At 40.9% G+C, this 14,769-nt stretch overlaps 1 non-coding gene across 1 annotated transcript; it reads left to right on the top strand.

Annotated features, from left to right (window-relative positions):
• The first annotated feature begins 4,191 nt into the window (after positions 1-4,191).
• Positions 4,192-4,294, top strand: LOC149818171 (small nucleolar RNA R71). Its single transcript, XR_016427540.1, has one exon. It is a non-coding gene; the product is annotated as a small nucleolar RNA R71 (small nucleolar RNA).
• The last annotated feature ends 10,475 nt before the right edge of the window (positions 4,295-14,769 follow it).

Here is a 14,769-nt window from a genome sequence, read left to right as displayed (position 1 = left end):
GCACGTGGCACTCCAAAACGACTGAAAATGTTGTGCTTAATGAACTTAAGCACTACTCTGTGATCATTGGTCTTGGTTGCCACAGCCTCGACCCACTTGGACACATAATCAACCGCCACCAGAATATATAAATTTCCGAATGAGGGCGGAAATGGTCCCATGAAATCAATGCCCCAAACATCAAAAATTTTGACTATCAAAATCGGCAGCAAGGGCATCATGTCCCTCTTGGACATGTTTCCAATCTGCTGACATCGCAGGCATCGCCTACAGAACTCATGAGCGTCCCTGTGGAGTGTGGGCCAATAAAATCCTGACTGCAAAACCTTTGCAGCCGTCTTCCTACTACTAAAATGCCCTCCACAGGCTAACGAATGAGAAAAATTCAAAATGGATTGGTATTCCTCCTCCGGAACGCATCTCCTAATGATCTGATCTGCACAGTATTTGAACAACTCCGGTTCATCCCAATAATAGTGCCTCACCTGAGATAGGAACCTCTCACGCTCATTCTTGTTCCAATGCTCAGGTATCTGCCTCGAAACCAGATAGTTCACAATATCTGCAAACCAGGGTAACTGCGATGTACTGACTGACATGATCTGCTCATTGGGGAAAGAATCACTGATCGGTCTCTGATCCTGCGTAGTCTCCACGATCAGTCTGGAAAGATGGTCTGCTACTACATTCTCGCTTCCCTTCTTATCTCGAATCTCGAGATCAAACTCCTGTAGTAGTAGGACCCAACGGATTAATCTCGGTTTGGTGTCTTTCTTATTCAACAAATATTTCAATGCAGAATGATCAGAATAGACAACCACCTTCGAACCGAGTAAATAGGACCTAAATTTATCCAATGCGAAAACTACCGCAAGTAGTTCCTTCTCTGTCGTAGTATAATTCATCTGTGCATCAGACAGAGTTCTACTCGCATAGTAGATCACATAGGGCTTCCTATCAATGCGTTGTCCTAGAATGGCCCCCATAGCATAATCAGAAGCATCGCACATAATCTCAAATGGGAGAGTCCAATCTGGAGGTCTCAAAATAGGTGCAGTAATCAAGGCCTCTTTGAGAATCTCAAAGGCCTTCATACAATCCTCACCGAAAACAAAGGGCTGGTCTTTCTCCAATAACGTGCAAAGCGGTCGAGAGATTTTGCTGAAATCTTTTATGAACCGCCTGTAAAATCCCGCATGCCCTAAAAATGATCGAATCTGCCTCACAGAGGTGGGTGGAGTCAAACGAGAAATGGATTCCACCTTCGCTCTGTCAACCTCAATACCACGCTTGGACACAATGTGTCCAAGTACAATCCCCTCCTGGACCATAAAATGGCTCTTTTCCCAACTCAGGACGAGATTGGTCTCCACACACCTACTCAGTACTCGAGCAAGTTTGTGGAGGCAATCTTCAAAAGAAGAGCCATACACAGAAAAGTCGTCCATAAAAACTTCCATCGCATCATCAATCATGTCCGAGAAGATAGCAAGCATGCACCTCTGAAAAGTAGCCGGGGCATTACAGAGCCCAAAAGGCATACGTCTAAATGCGAAGGTGCCATAAGGACATGTAAACGTGGTCTTCTCTTGGTCGTCAGGATGGACAGCTACCTGATTGTATCCTGAATATCCATCTAGAAAGCAGTAGTAGCTCTGTCCTGCGAGTCGCTCTAAGATCTGATCAATGAATGGCAATGGGAAATGATCTTTCCTAGTTGCCACATTCAACTTCCTATAATCGATGCAGACTCGCCATCCTGTAGTGGTCCTCATCGGAATTCTCTCACCCTTCTCATTCTCAACCACAGTGAGTCCTGACTTCTTCGGCACAACTTGAATCGGACTAACCCACTGACTATCAGAAATAGGGTAAATGATTCCGGCATCCAACCACTTCACCACCTCTTTCTTCACCACTTCCTTCATGTTGGGATTTAGCCTTCTCTGCATATCCCTAAATGGCTTGATTTCCTCATTACAATGGATCCTATGCATGCAGAATGAAGGATCAATCCCCTTTAGATCCGCTACTCCCCATCCAATCGCTGCCTTGTGCTCTCGAAGAATAGTCAGCAATCTCTGTTCCTGTTCCTCAGTGAGCAAGGACGAGATGATCACAGGCAGAGTCTCATCATCTCCGAGGTATGCATACTTGAGTGAATCCGGTAAGGGTTTCAACTCAAGTTTCGGAGGCGACTCGATCGACGATTTGGCGGGGGTCTCCGCAAGTGGTGGAAGAGGTTCCCTGACTGCTCCCCAAGGTGGTCTCTCCGACGACACTCTAGACACATCTACACTATCTACACCGCTATTCTTCTCTATATGGTACAAATCTAAAGAATCCTCAGTAATGTACAACTCGGGCTGCTCCTCCACTAACTCCTGTGCAATGTCTACATGAAAGCAGTCCATGTCTCCTGCTGGTCCCATCGCGGCATTGAAAATATTCAGCTTTACCTTCCTATTGCCAAATGAGAGATCCATGGCTCCAGTTCTACAATTGATGCACGCATTGGCAGTCGCCAAGAATGGTCTGCCTAAAATAATCGGAGTCTGTTGCTGGCTGTCTACTCCTTCCATATCAAGGATAATGAAATCGACTGGAAAATAAAAGTCATCCACTTTAACTAGCACGTCCTCCAAGACACCTCTTGGTACCTTGACGGAACGATCTGCCAGTTGAAGTGTAATCGGAGTCGATCTCATCTCCCATAACCCGAAAGAATCAAAGAAATATCCGGGCAGAATGTTCACGCTTGCTCCAAGATCGAGCAATGCGCGTTCTATCCGGATGTTCCCTATAGTACAAGCAATGATAGGGGCTCCAGGGTCCTTGAGCTTTGGTGGTGTCTGATGCTGAAGTACTGAACTCACCTGCTCAGTCAGATGGACCCTGTTAGGAACTCGCTCTCTGGATTTCCTCTTTTGCGTACATAGCTCCTTCAGAAATTTGGCATAAGCCGGCACCTGCTGAATAGCATCGAGCAAAGGTAGGTTGATCTGTACATGCTTGAAGATATCAAGCATGTCCTGGATCTTCGCACCTTGCTTCCCTCTATAACCAGGAGACTCTAATGCTTTGGGATAGGGTGGTGGGGGAATATACTCTGCTGGCTCCTCCTCTTTGCGAGAAGGCTCACTCCTATCCTTCTTCTTCTCTGAGGATAAAGATGATGAAGGTGATGATAGGGATGGGGATGATGATTGAGCCGACGTAGGTGAAACAATGGTCTCTGGCTCCTCTATCTTCTCTCTACTCTCAACGTGATACTCACGTCCACTCCTCAAGGCCATAACTGATTTAGCCTGCTGCTGTGTCTCAGTATGAAATAGGCCTCCAGTCATCTGGTCCTTACCCTTCGGGTTCATGACAGCCTGACTCGGCAATGTACCCTCGGGTCTCCTACTAATAGCCTCAGCTAACTGTCCCATTTGCGACTCTAACTTCGCAATGGACTGCGTATGTGAGCTCAAAATCTGGCTACACTTCTCGAAGGCGTTCTGATTAGAGGTTTTCACCTCTTGGAATGCCTGGAGAAGTCTCTCCTCAAAAGATGTCTGCGGGGCAGACTCCTGCTGAATCGGGGAAGGAACTGAAGAAGAAGAAGACTGAGCATAGTTCGGTCTTTGAAATGGCTGAGTAAAAGATGACTGCCGAACTGGCTGAGAGGAAGAAGGCATCTGTATAGAAGACTGTGGATTCTTCCAAGAAAAATTGGGATGGTTACGCCAACCCGGATTATATGTCGATGAAAATGGGTTATTTGGCGGTCTGACGTAACCCTGAGCTGCCTGAACTTGTTCTTGAACAAATTCAGGGTACTGAGCTGCCGAAGGGCACTCAGCGATCTCGTGTGCCGGACTGGCACAAAGAGTACACACCTGCTGTGTAGTGGATGGTCCTGAGAGAAGCTGGTCCAGCTTCTGAGCAATCATGTCTACTTTACACTGCAGTGCAGTAGATGGACCAATCTCAAGAACGCCAGCTTTCTTCTGAATGCTGGGTGTGGCTCTATCAGAATGAGAGCTCGAAGCATGGTGGAGTGAATTCTCGGCCAATGTATCAAATAGCCTCCATGCTTCGTCCTCGCTCTTCAGCATGAATGTCCCACCGCATGAAGAGTCGATCATCTAACGATTCTTGTCAGACAATCCATCATAGAAACTCTGCACCAGTTGCCATTTCGGCACCTGATGATGGGGGCATTTCCTGAGGAGATCCTTCATTCTCTCCCAGGTCTCATGAAAGCGCTCACCATCTAACTCTGAAAAGCTAGTGATGGCTCTACGATATTGGTTCGTGCGACCAATGGGAAAGTATTTCCGAAGAAACTCCTGTTGCAACTGATCCCAGGACTCTATTTCTACAGAATCTAAGGACTTTAGCCAATACTTGGCTTTGTCCTTCAATGAAAAAGGAAATAGAGTCAACCTCAACGCATCATCATCGAAATTCTGTATCTTAACAATAGAACAGATTTCGAGGAATTCATCTAAGTGTCGGTAGGGATCCTCATGACTAAGGCCATAAAAGGATGGAAGCATTTGAATAATGCTGGCCTTAATCTCATAATGTGGCGCTCCTACATCGGGTCTCCGAATGCAGGATGCCTGAACATAGTCTGTGGGAATGAAGTATTCCCGCAGAGGGCGTGAAAGAACTGGGGGTGGAGGTGGAGGATCCATGTCAGCCATTGTTGCCGAACTTCGATGAGAATGTAAAATTCTCTCTGGGTTGTCAACAAATGGGTGTAATGGGGTTCCTAGACCTCGTCGACCCTGCATACACTGGTACTAAGACCAGATGTAAGCAAACGACCTAACTAAAAAAAAATTAAACTAGCACAGATACTAAAATGTAAATAAGCAAATAACAGTAACTAAAAACAAACAAATATGCTATATAGCTATGTCAGAATTCTATACTAAATAATTAAATAACAAAGTAAACTATTCTAAAATGCTAAAACAAATAAATACAGGAAATCACAAACTATGTTTTTCTAAAACCCACCTGTCTAATCGCTCCTTGCAGAATGATAATTAAGTGAATCCTAAAAAGAACAATATGTGAATCCTATATTTACTAACTATGTTAATCCTATATTCACTTACTAATCCTACTAACTAAAAAGAAAACAACTAATTAACTAACTAAAACAAAATAATAATAAATTAAACTCTAAGAAATAAAGTAATTAATTCGCCGTTCCCCGGCAACGGCGCCAAAATTTGGTTGATATTTTGGAATGCTCTTTTTTTAAAACAATTATTTTCAATAAAACTTTGGAAAATCGTCAACCAAAAATATAAAAACCGACTTTCCACAAAGTGGTAAGTACGGGTCGATCCTCAGGGAACAGGAATTAAACACAATATTTCTATAAAATTCAATTTATTAATGCCAAATGTCAACCTACAATTACAAAGTTAGTACAACTGCAATTAAACACTAAAAGAAAAGTAAACAAGCAATCAGTCTTCTGCTCCACACCAAGGGTATTTCCGTCTTTTCGCCACTTAAAGAATCTTCTCACTTGGACAATATCCCTGGACACTAAATATGTTTTTCAACCTAAAAATGCAGAAAAATACAAAGTTAGTTTTCTATTCTAATAACGAAAACAATGACTAAGACTAGTTCTAATTTTACGAAAATTGTAAAGCAAATACTATTTATCAAGTAAAAATTAACTAAAATACTAAATTAATGCTAAAATTAACCAATTTAACTCTACTAATGCTGTATGATGATGATGCAACTCCTAAAATGCAGAAACTACTAAAAACAAATCTAAAAGGCCGAAATTAAGAAAATTACGAAACTGCCTCTAACTAGTGTAAAATAGCATTCTGACAGGTTATCGAAAAACCACTGTTTGACAGGGCAAACGAGGTCCGATTTTTCCGAAATTTGTTCTGTTCTGCAACTGACAGATTGAACAAAACGACAGTTTTTACAGAATTGAAAAACAGTATCTGGAACTCCAGATATAAGCGTTTCAAATCTGAGAAAAATCAGGATATCGCCAGTCCTGTAATTTAAAATCCAGAAAAAGCGGTTTTCGCAAAACCCTTAAAAATCAGACCAAATCAACTCCGAATGAGCTGAAATTTGGTCTGTAGTTAAATAACACGTCAATAAAGTGAATAGAAGAAAAAAATTTGGAAAACACAGAATTTTTGCTCAGAAAATAATTCTGTTACGCCAGGGCAAAAATCTGGTTTTTATTTGAGTGCACTATTCACTTTATGAACCTATTTACCCCCTATCAAATGTAATCTACACCTAATGCAATCTAAATGACACTGTATAACAGTGTGTATGCAGATGAATATTAGGAAAACACTAAATGCACGACGAACAAAACACTACAAGCAGTTTATGACTAGAACAAAGTTAACTAACAATGGAAATGCAACTATGCTCAATAATAAAATACAATCTAACTACTAAGTTAACTAATATCTAACTATCATTCAAACCACAATGAAACACATTTCATACATACTAAATAAATACGCTATACGTACACACACTTCTACACTAAAACTAAATTAGATAAATAAACTAATTAATATAGAAATCAAAAGAAATAATAAGAAATGACTTACTTAACTAAAGAACGAAGGCTAAGGTTAGGTTTCACTTGGTTGACTCGACTAGGATCGGTTTCGACTTGAGTAGGTTCAGTTTGGGTTGGAATGCACTCGGATGGGATTAGGTAGGCTCGATTTGACTAGGTTGAAAGAGATAGGTTCAAGCTAAGGTTGACTCACTAATTGGATTCGGTTTTGAGTTACCTTAATCAACTAGGTTCGGTTGACTTAGGTGGACTCGGGTTGACCTTAGTTAAGGTTGGGTTGGGTTTGGCTAAGGTTGACTCGATCTCGGATTGGTCTTGACTTGGACTTAGGCTAGGCTAGGGTTTGAACTTGGTTTAGGATAGACTTAGTCAACTAGATTCGGGTTGACTTAGACTCAACTAAATTGGACTCAACTTAGGTTCGACTAGGCTCGAATGGGCTAAGGTAAGCTCGGTTTGACTCACTAGGTTTAGACTAAGTTTTTACCCGAGTTAGGTCTTTGACTAGGTTTGACCAAGGTTGGGTTTTGGGCTTAGGTCTAGCAAGACTAGGATGAACTCGGTTTAGGTAGGCTTGAACTAAGTGGAATCAACTAGGTTTGACTTAGATAGGTTAGGTAGACTAGGTTGACCCAACTTAGGTTAGGGTTGACTCCACTAAGCTTGACTAAGGTTGGGCTTTGGTCGTAGACTCGACCTAAATGCGGTTTAGGCTTTGACTTGGGCTAGGCTAGGTTTTGACTAGGCTCAAAGGGGGTGTCGACTAGGGGTTGACTCGACCTAGGCTCGGTTTGACTAGGTTAGGTCTAGACTAAAGTAGTAACCTCCTAATTAAGCTACAATTAATCCAAAGTTCACGATTTTAATGGAGGAGGTTGGAAAAAGGAATGTAATAATTACCAATATTCAAACTTTGAAATGCTTTGGATTCTCAAAAATCGCCCCATTTAAAGAGGGAGTTACACTCCTTAATTGCCTTTAATGCCTTTTTGGAAATCTGAAAAGGCCAATCTAGACATCCACGATTTTTGCTTTTCAAGATGGAATTAAAATGCTTTTAATGCTCTATGGAAATCGTGTAACCTAGATTGGAATTTTGGTTTAATTGCAAAACACTTTCCAAAGTTAAGGAGTAACTCCTTCTTTAATACACATTCAAAATTCAAATTTTCCTTAAATGCCTCACACGATTTTTGAAGAATATCCTTTTTCCAAAAGCTTTCCAATTTTCAATTACTTTAATTACCTCCCTTCTCAAAAATCGCCAACTTCAATGGATGCTACTTTCTAAACTAATAGACTTAATTATACCTAGGGAACAAAAGAACATAAATGGAAAATCGATTTCCTAGGAAGTAATGCTAACCTAATTCCAAAACTTACCTAAATACAACCCTAAAAACGGCTAAAACAATAAACCCTAATACATTGAACCTAGACACCTTCCTAACTCAACTAATGACCATTAAGACTTTCTAAAAATCGACCAAGAGCTCAAGGAGAGCTCTAATGGCTGCCGCCCACCTCGGGGAAGAAGAAGAACTACACGAAAATAAATAAAAAGAAATAAAAAAAAATATATAAAATTATAAACTAACGAAAAGCAATAAAACCAAGTAACTACTATTTTGATAAAACTAAGTTAGAAAATATTAAAAATGACTCCTAATTACACAAAGGCTAACAATAACATCACTATGCTGGACTTAAAATCATAAAAAAAAAAAATTAAAGAAAACTTGATTTTTATAATTTTCAATAATACACTCAAACACCAAAACGAAAAATGATTAAAACAATTAAGTAAACCAATCCTAAAACAATGGAACGACTAACACCAATTTATGCTACTGTTAACACACTAAACACACAGCAAGCAACACAACTTACCACTCTAAACCCCCTTTTTACAAAAATATAAAGATCGGCTAGAATATCCCTAGCCGATTTTTTCTTTTTTTCAAAAATAAAATCAAAACGAAACACACGCACAACCCACTACTTAGAATAATCTAAAATGAAATTTCCGAATGAGATTTTCAGCAACACAATACAAGACACAAGCTGGACAAAACAAAAATAGCAAAACAGAAAAATATTTTTGTAGAAATCAAGAATCGGCTAGAAAAAGTCTAGCCGATTTTTCTTCTTTTCAAGCAAAAACAACACACAAACAAACCTAACGACTAAGATGAATCAAAATGAAATTTGTGTCTGAGATTTTCTAAAAAGAAAACACCTATAACACGCTGGAAACAAAAACCCAAATCGACTAGAAAAGCCTCTTGCCGATTTGCACGTTTTAGATAAAAAACGATAGAAAAACACAAATCGAATACACAACCAATGAAAGAAAACCTAATCTAACGTGCTGGTCTGTGCACACATACTATTCTAAGGTTGAAATAAAAAGAAAAACAAGAAACATACAGAAAATAACAAAATAAAAACCACACACATAAATCGGTTTTATCTAGAAGAGAAGGAAGAAGAAGACCTACCTTTTGGAAGATCCGACGACCGGGGGGGTGAAGAAGAGCGGACCGTGGCTGGATGTAGACGTCTTCTACAGTTCAAGGATGCTGTACTTCACCAAAAACGGCACCTATTGCAGCTGCTACACGTTGGAGATCCACCGATGATGGCATGTTAGCCGATTCGCGATCGGAGGGTGTAGAAAGCCGGATGGAGGTAGGGCCGGCTCACCTTGGTGGTGTGTTGCGCACTCCCGCCCAAGGTTAATGGTCTCCACCTCTGCTACACCTGCAAAAGTACAGAAAAATGGTGAAAAGACAGCAAGGAATAAGAAAGAAAGGAAAAGAAACCAAAGAAAGCTTGAAAATATGCTTGAAAATCAAGCATAGGTCGATCTTCAATGGCCAACACTTGGGGAAGATGGAGAGGAAGGAGCTGCTGCTGTAGAGTCACTGTAGGGGGCGTCCAAACACAGCCAAAGACGCCTAGGGTTCTTGAAAAAAAACTATTTATAGTTTTGACATTTTTCAGAAAGAGTGTTAAAAAATAAAATATTGCTAGGCGCCACTTTCTGGGGGATTTTTAGAAAAACTTTTTGAAATGGGTATGGATAGGTGTGTGGGTTGGGTTTTGGGCTTTCTAAGAGTTGATCCAAGGTCCAATTGACCTAATTGGGTCGGATATGGATCCGATCCACCTCGAAATCCGTGCCCAAACACTGAAATAGCCATAACTCTCTCATTTTAACTCCGATTTTTCTGAAATTCGAACCATAGCCCCTTACTATCAAAACACATCTAAACATGGGTTTAAAACCTTAAACTTGATACAAAACGCATGAAAAACTTGTTTACATGATGTGCATTTCATGCATCATCAAATACCCCCATGCTTGAATGTTTGTTAGTCCCTTAACAAACCCTAATCATGATATGCACTGAAGACAAGAAATGCTAAGCATGAATGCATAATACTACCTCACTTTCGTAGGAATCACAGTTGCATTTAGCGTATGCAACAAGCCCTTTAAACCCCTAGCTTACACTAGTGGACGAGTAAGGTCTCGTGAGGGTTTGCAGCGATGCTACCCACAAACATCAATAAAATGCAAGGATGATCTTTCAAAAATATTAGGCTCTTAAGAATGCAGTTGTAACAAATATTTCATGTAATTGACATTCTCAAAACAAGTTTAAAAATCTCATGCCTCCACAGTAAAAATTCTTTTCCTTCACTTTTCTAATATTGTAGCTAGTTCATGATTTTTCTCCGAAAGTCAAGTATTCTCATGTTTTACTCATTTATTCTCACTTGTATATTTTCTGCACAGTAATGCACATATATACTTAAGCAATGGAAATTTTCTCATTCAGCACATTCTTTTTCTTTCATTTTCAACTTTTGATCTCTTGCGCATTCTTCTCATATGAGCACTATTTCGAATAGTCAGTTTTCGTGACCCGTGTAGCGAGCTTTGGGTCAGTGACTCCCAAGTCGGCCGACCTTAGGGCACTAGATACAGAGTATCCCTCAGACTTAATTGCTCGAGTCACTAGACCTTCTATTCTAATAGTTTACGTATAGTCTTCCTCTTGTCATGTGCAATGTCTCTATCTCTTAGGCTTTCTATGCAGTCCATGTAACAAGCTTTCGAACCGGTGGCTCCCAAACCAGCTGGCTTTGGGGCACCAGATGTAAAACACCCTTCAGATTCTACTTACTCGAACTACAAAGGCCACAGATATCGACTTAGACAAGAGATGATCTCCTTCGTTATCCTTTTCGTTAAGATACTCAAACACTTCATCTCGTGTCTGAGTTCTACTACTAGGATTCACAAAGACATCAACAACTAAACGTAACTCTATTCTTTTAAACTCATTTTTCAAACCCATCTTTCCATTGCTTATTTCTTTTACAAAACATACTGTGCATACTTATACAAAAGTGATTCAAAATTTTCTAACAATCAAATACTATCTTTTCTTTGAATTATCTCATAAACAACTACTATATTTGATTCAGTTCAGAAAAAAAAATTTATGGGGCTTAAAAATTTTTTAAACTGTTAGATTATGCCAAAAACAATCATATATGCTACACTTTGTTCTTAAATGCCTACTTTGATTACCAGTCATACAAAAAAAAAAAAATTGTGTATTTTTGTGTGCATGCATCTAAACCACCCCCCCATGCTTGAATGACACTGTCTCTAGTGGCATACAAAATGAATAAAAATGTAATGCAAATGCACACTAAAAGACACTAACAAAAATATGGGAGAAAGGATAGATACAACCTGATTTGCTCTGAGCTTTTGAAGTTGATTTTCCTCTGATTCTTGAATTCTTTGAAAACTCTTCTCTGTACCTGGTAATTGATACACTAATTGTTAAGTTCATCCTGCATACATCAAAACACAAATTAGCACATGTGAAATGAAATACTAAATAAATAAAAACTCTGAAATGAAAAATAAATAATGTACATATGATACATCCCTCTGGTCGAATCTTCATGCCTTCGTGAGATGCACTATCTCACACTCACCATCCTGTAAGGCATCTGAAATGAATGGCTTCAGTCTTTGCCCATTTACTTTGAATGTACCTTGGGTCATAGAATCGAATAATGTCACTGCTCCATGGGGAAATACTTCTTTTACAATGTATGGACCTGTCCATCTCGATCTTAACTTCCCTGGGAATAAATGTAAACGAGAATTGTATAGCCACACTTTCTGATCTGGCTCAAACACTTTTCTGACAATATACTTATCATGAAATGCTTTAGTGCGAGCTTTGTATAATTTGGCATTCTCATATGCATCATTCCTGAGTTCCTCTAATTCTGAGAGCTGCAGTGCTCTCTCTTTGCCAGCCTGGGTGAGGTCAAAATTCAATTTCTTTATAGCCCAGTACGCTCTATGCTCTAGCTCGACAGGAAGATGACATGCTTTCCCGAATACAAGGCGATACGGAGACATGCCAATGGGAGTCTTGAATGCAGTTCTATATGCCCAAAGTGCATCATCTAAGCGCTGGGACCAATCCTTGCGGTCCGGACGAAGTGTCTTTTCTAAAATTCGCTTAATCTCCCTATTGGACACTTCAACCTGTCCACTAGTCTGCGGATGATATGGAGTGGTGAATCTATGATTGACAGAATATCTTCTCAGCAGAGAAGCTATCTGAACATTCCTAAAATGCTTGCCACCATCGCTAATCATCGCACGTGGCACTCCAAAACGACTGAAAATGTTGTGCTTAATGAACTTAAGCACTACTCTGTGATCATTGGTCTTGGTTGCCACAGCCTCGACCCACTTGGACACATAATCAACCGCCACCAGAATATATAAATTTCCGAATGAGGGCGGAAATGGTCCCATGAAATCAATGCCCCAAACATCAAAAATTTTGACTATCAAAATTGGCAGCAAGGGCATCATGTCCCTCTTGGACATGTTTCCAATCTGCTGACATCGCAGGCATCGCCTACAGAACTCATGAGCGTCCCTGTGGAGTGTGGGCCAATAAAATCCTGACTGCAAAACCTTTGCAGCCGTCTTCCTACTACTAAAATGCCCTCCACAGGCTAACGAATGAGAAAAATTCAAAATGGATTGGTATTCCTCCTCCGGAACGCATCTCCTAATGATCTGATCTGCACAGTATTTGAACAACTCCGGTTCATCCCAATAATAGTGCCTCACCTGAGATAGGAACCTCTCACGCTCATTTTTGTTCCAATGCTCAGGTATCTGCCTCGAAACCAGATAGTTCACAATATCTGCAAACCAGGGTAACTGCGATGTACTGACTGACATGATCTGCTCATTGGGGAAAGAATCACTGATCGGTCTCTGATCCTGCGTAGTCTCCACGATCAGTCTGGAAAGATGGTCTGCTACTACATTCTCGCTTCCCTTCTTATCTCGAATCTCGAGATCAAACTCCTGTAGTAGTAGGACCCAACGGATTAATCTCGGTTTGGTGTCTTTCTTATTCAATAAATATTTCAATGCAGAATGATCAGAATAGACAACCACCTTCGAACCGAGTAAATAGGACCTAAATTTATCCAATGCGAAAACTACCGCAAGTAGTTCCTTCTCTGTCGTAGTATAATTCATCTGTGCATCAGACAGAGTTCTACTCGCATAGTAGATCACATAGGGCTTCCTATCAATGCGTTGTCCTAGAATGGCCCCCATAGCATAATCAGAAGCATCGCACATAATCTCAAATGGGAGAGTCCAATCTGGAGGTCTCAAAATAGGTGCAGTAATCAAGGCCTCTTTGAGAATCTCAAAGGCCTTCATACAATCCTCACCGAAAACAAAGGGCTGGTCTTTCTCCAATAACGTGCAAAGCGGTCGAGAGATTTTGCTGAAATCTTTTATGAACCGCCTGTAAAATCCCGCATGCCCTAAAAATGATCGAATCTGCCTCACAGAGGTGGGTGGAGTCAAACGAGAAATGGATTCCACCTTCGCTCTGTCAACCTCAATACCACGCTTGGACACAATGTGTCCAAGTACAATCCCCTCCTGGACCATAAAATGGCTTTTTTCCCAACTCAGGACGAGATTGGTCTCCACACACCTACTCAGTACTCGAGCAAGTTTGTGGAGGCAATCTTCAAAAGAAGAGCCATACACAGAAAAGTCGTCCATAAAAACTTCCATCGCATCATCAATCATGTCCGAGAAGATAGCAAGCATGCACCTCTGAAAAGTAGCCGGGGCATTACAGAGCCCAAAAGGCATACGTCTAAATGCGAAGGTGCCATAAGGACATGTAAACGTGGTCTTCTCTTGGTCGTCAGGATGGACAGCTACCTGATTGTATCCTGAATATCCATCTAGAAAGCAGTAGTAGCTCTGTCCTGCGAGTCGCTCTAAGATCTGATCAATGAATGGCAATGGGAAATGATCTTTCCTAGTTGCCACATTCAACTTCCTATAATCGATGCAGACTCGCCATCCTGTAGTGGTCCTCATCGGAATTCTCTCACCCTTCTCATTCTCAACCACAGTGAGTCCTGACTTCTTCGGCACAACTTGAATCGGACTAACCCACTGACTATCAGAAATAGGGTAAATGATTCCGGCATCCAACCACTTCACCACCTCTTTCTTCACCACTTCCTTCATGTTGGGATTTAGCCTTCTCTGCATATCCCTAAATGGCTTGATTTCCTCATTACAATGGATCCTATGCATGCAGAATGAAGGATCAATCCCCTTTAGATCCGCTACTCCCCATCCAATCGCTGCCTTGTGCTCTCGAAGAATAGTCAGCAATCTCTGTTCCTGTTCCTCAGTGAGCAAGGACGAGATGATCACAGGCAGAGTCTCATCATCTCCGAGGTATGCATACTTGAGTGAATCCGGTAAGGGTTTCAACTCAAGTTTCGGAGGCGACTCGATCGACGATTTGGCGGGGGTCTCCGCAAGTGGTGGAAGAGGTTCCCTGACTGCTCCCCAAGGTGGTCTCTCCGACGACACTCTAGACACATCTACACTATCTACACCGCTATTCTTCTCTATATGGTACAAATCTAAAGAATCCTCAGTAATGTACAACTCGGGCTGCTCCTCCACTAACTCCTGTGCAATGTCTACATGAAAGCAGTCCATGTCTCCTGCTGGTCCCATCGCGGCATTGAAAATATTCAGCTTTACCTTCCTATTGCCAAAT

Source organism: Nuphar pumila, chromosome 13, assembly GCF_984573655.1.
Source record: "Nuphar pumila chromosome 13, dmNupPumi1.hap1.1, whole genome shotgun sequence".
NCBI lineage: Eukaryota > Viridiplantae > Streptophyta > Magnoliopsida > Nymphaeales > Nymphaeaceae > Nuphar > Nuphar pumila.
The sequence above is the reverse complement of the archived record's forward strand: the minus strand, read 5'-3'. Positions and strand labels throughout refer to the sequence as shown.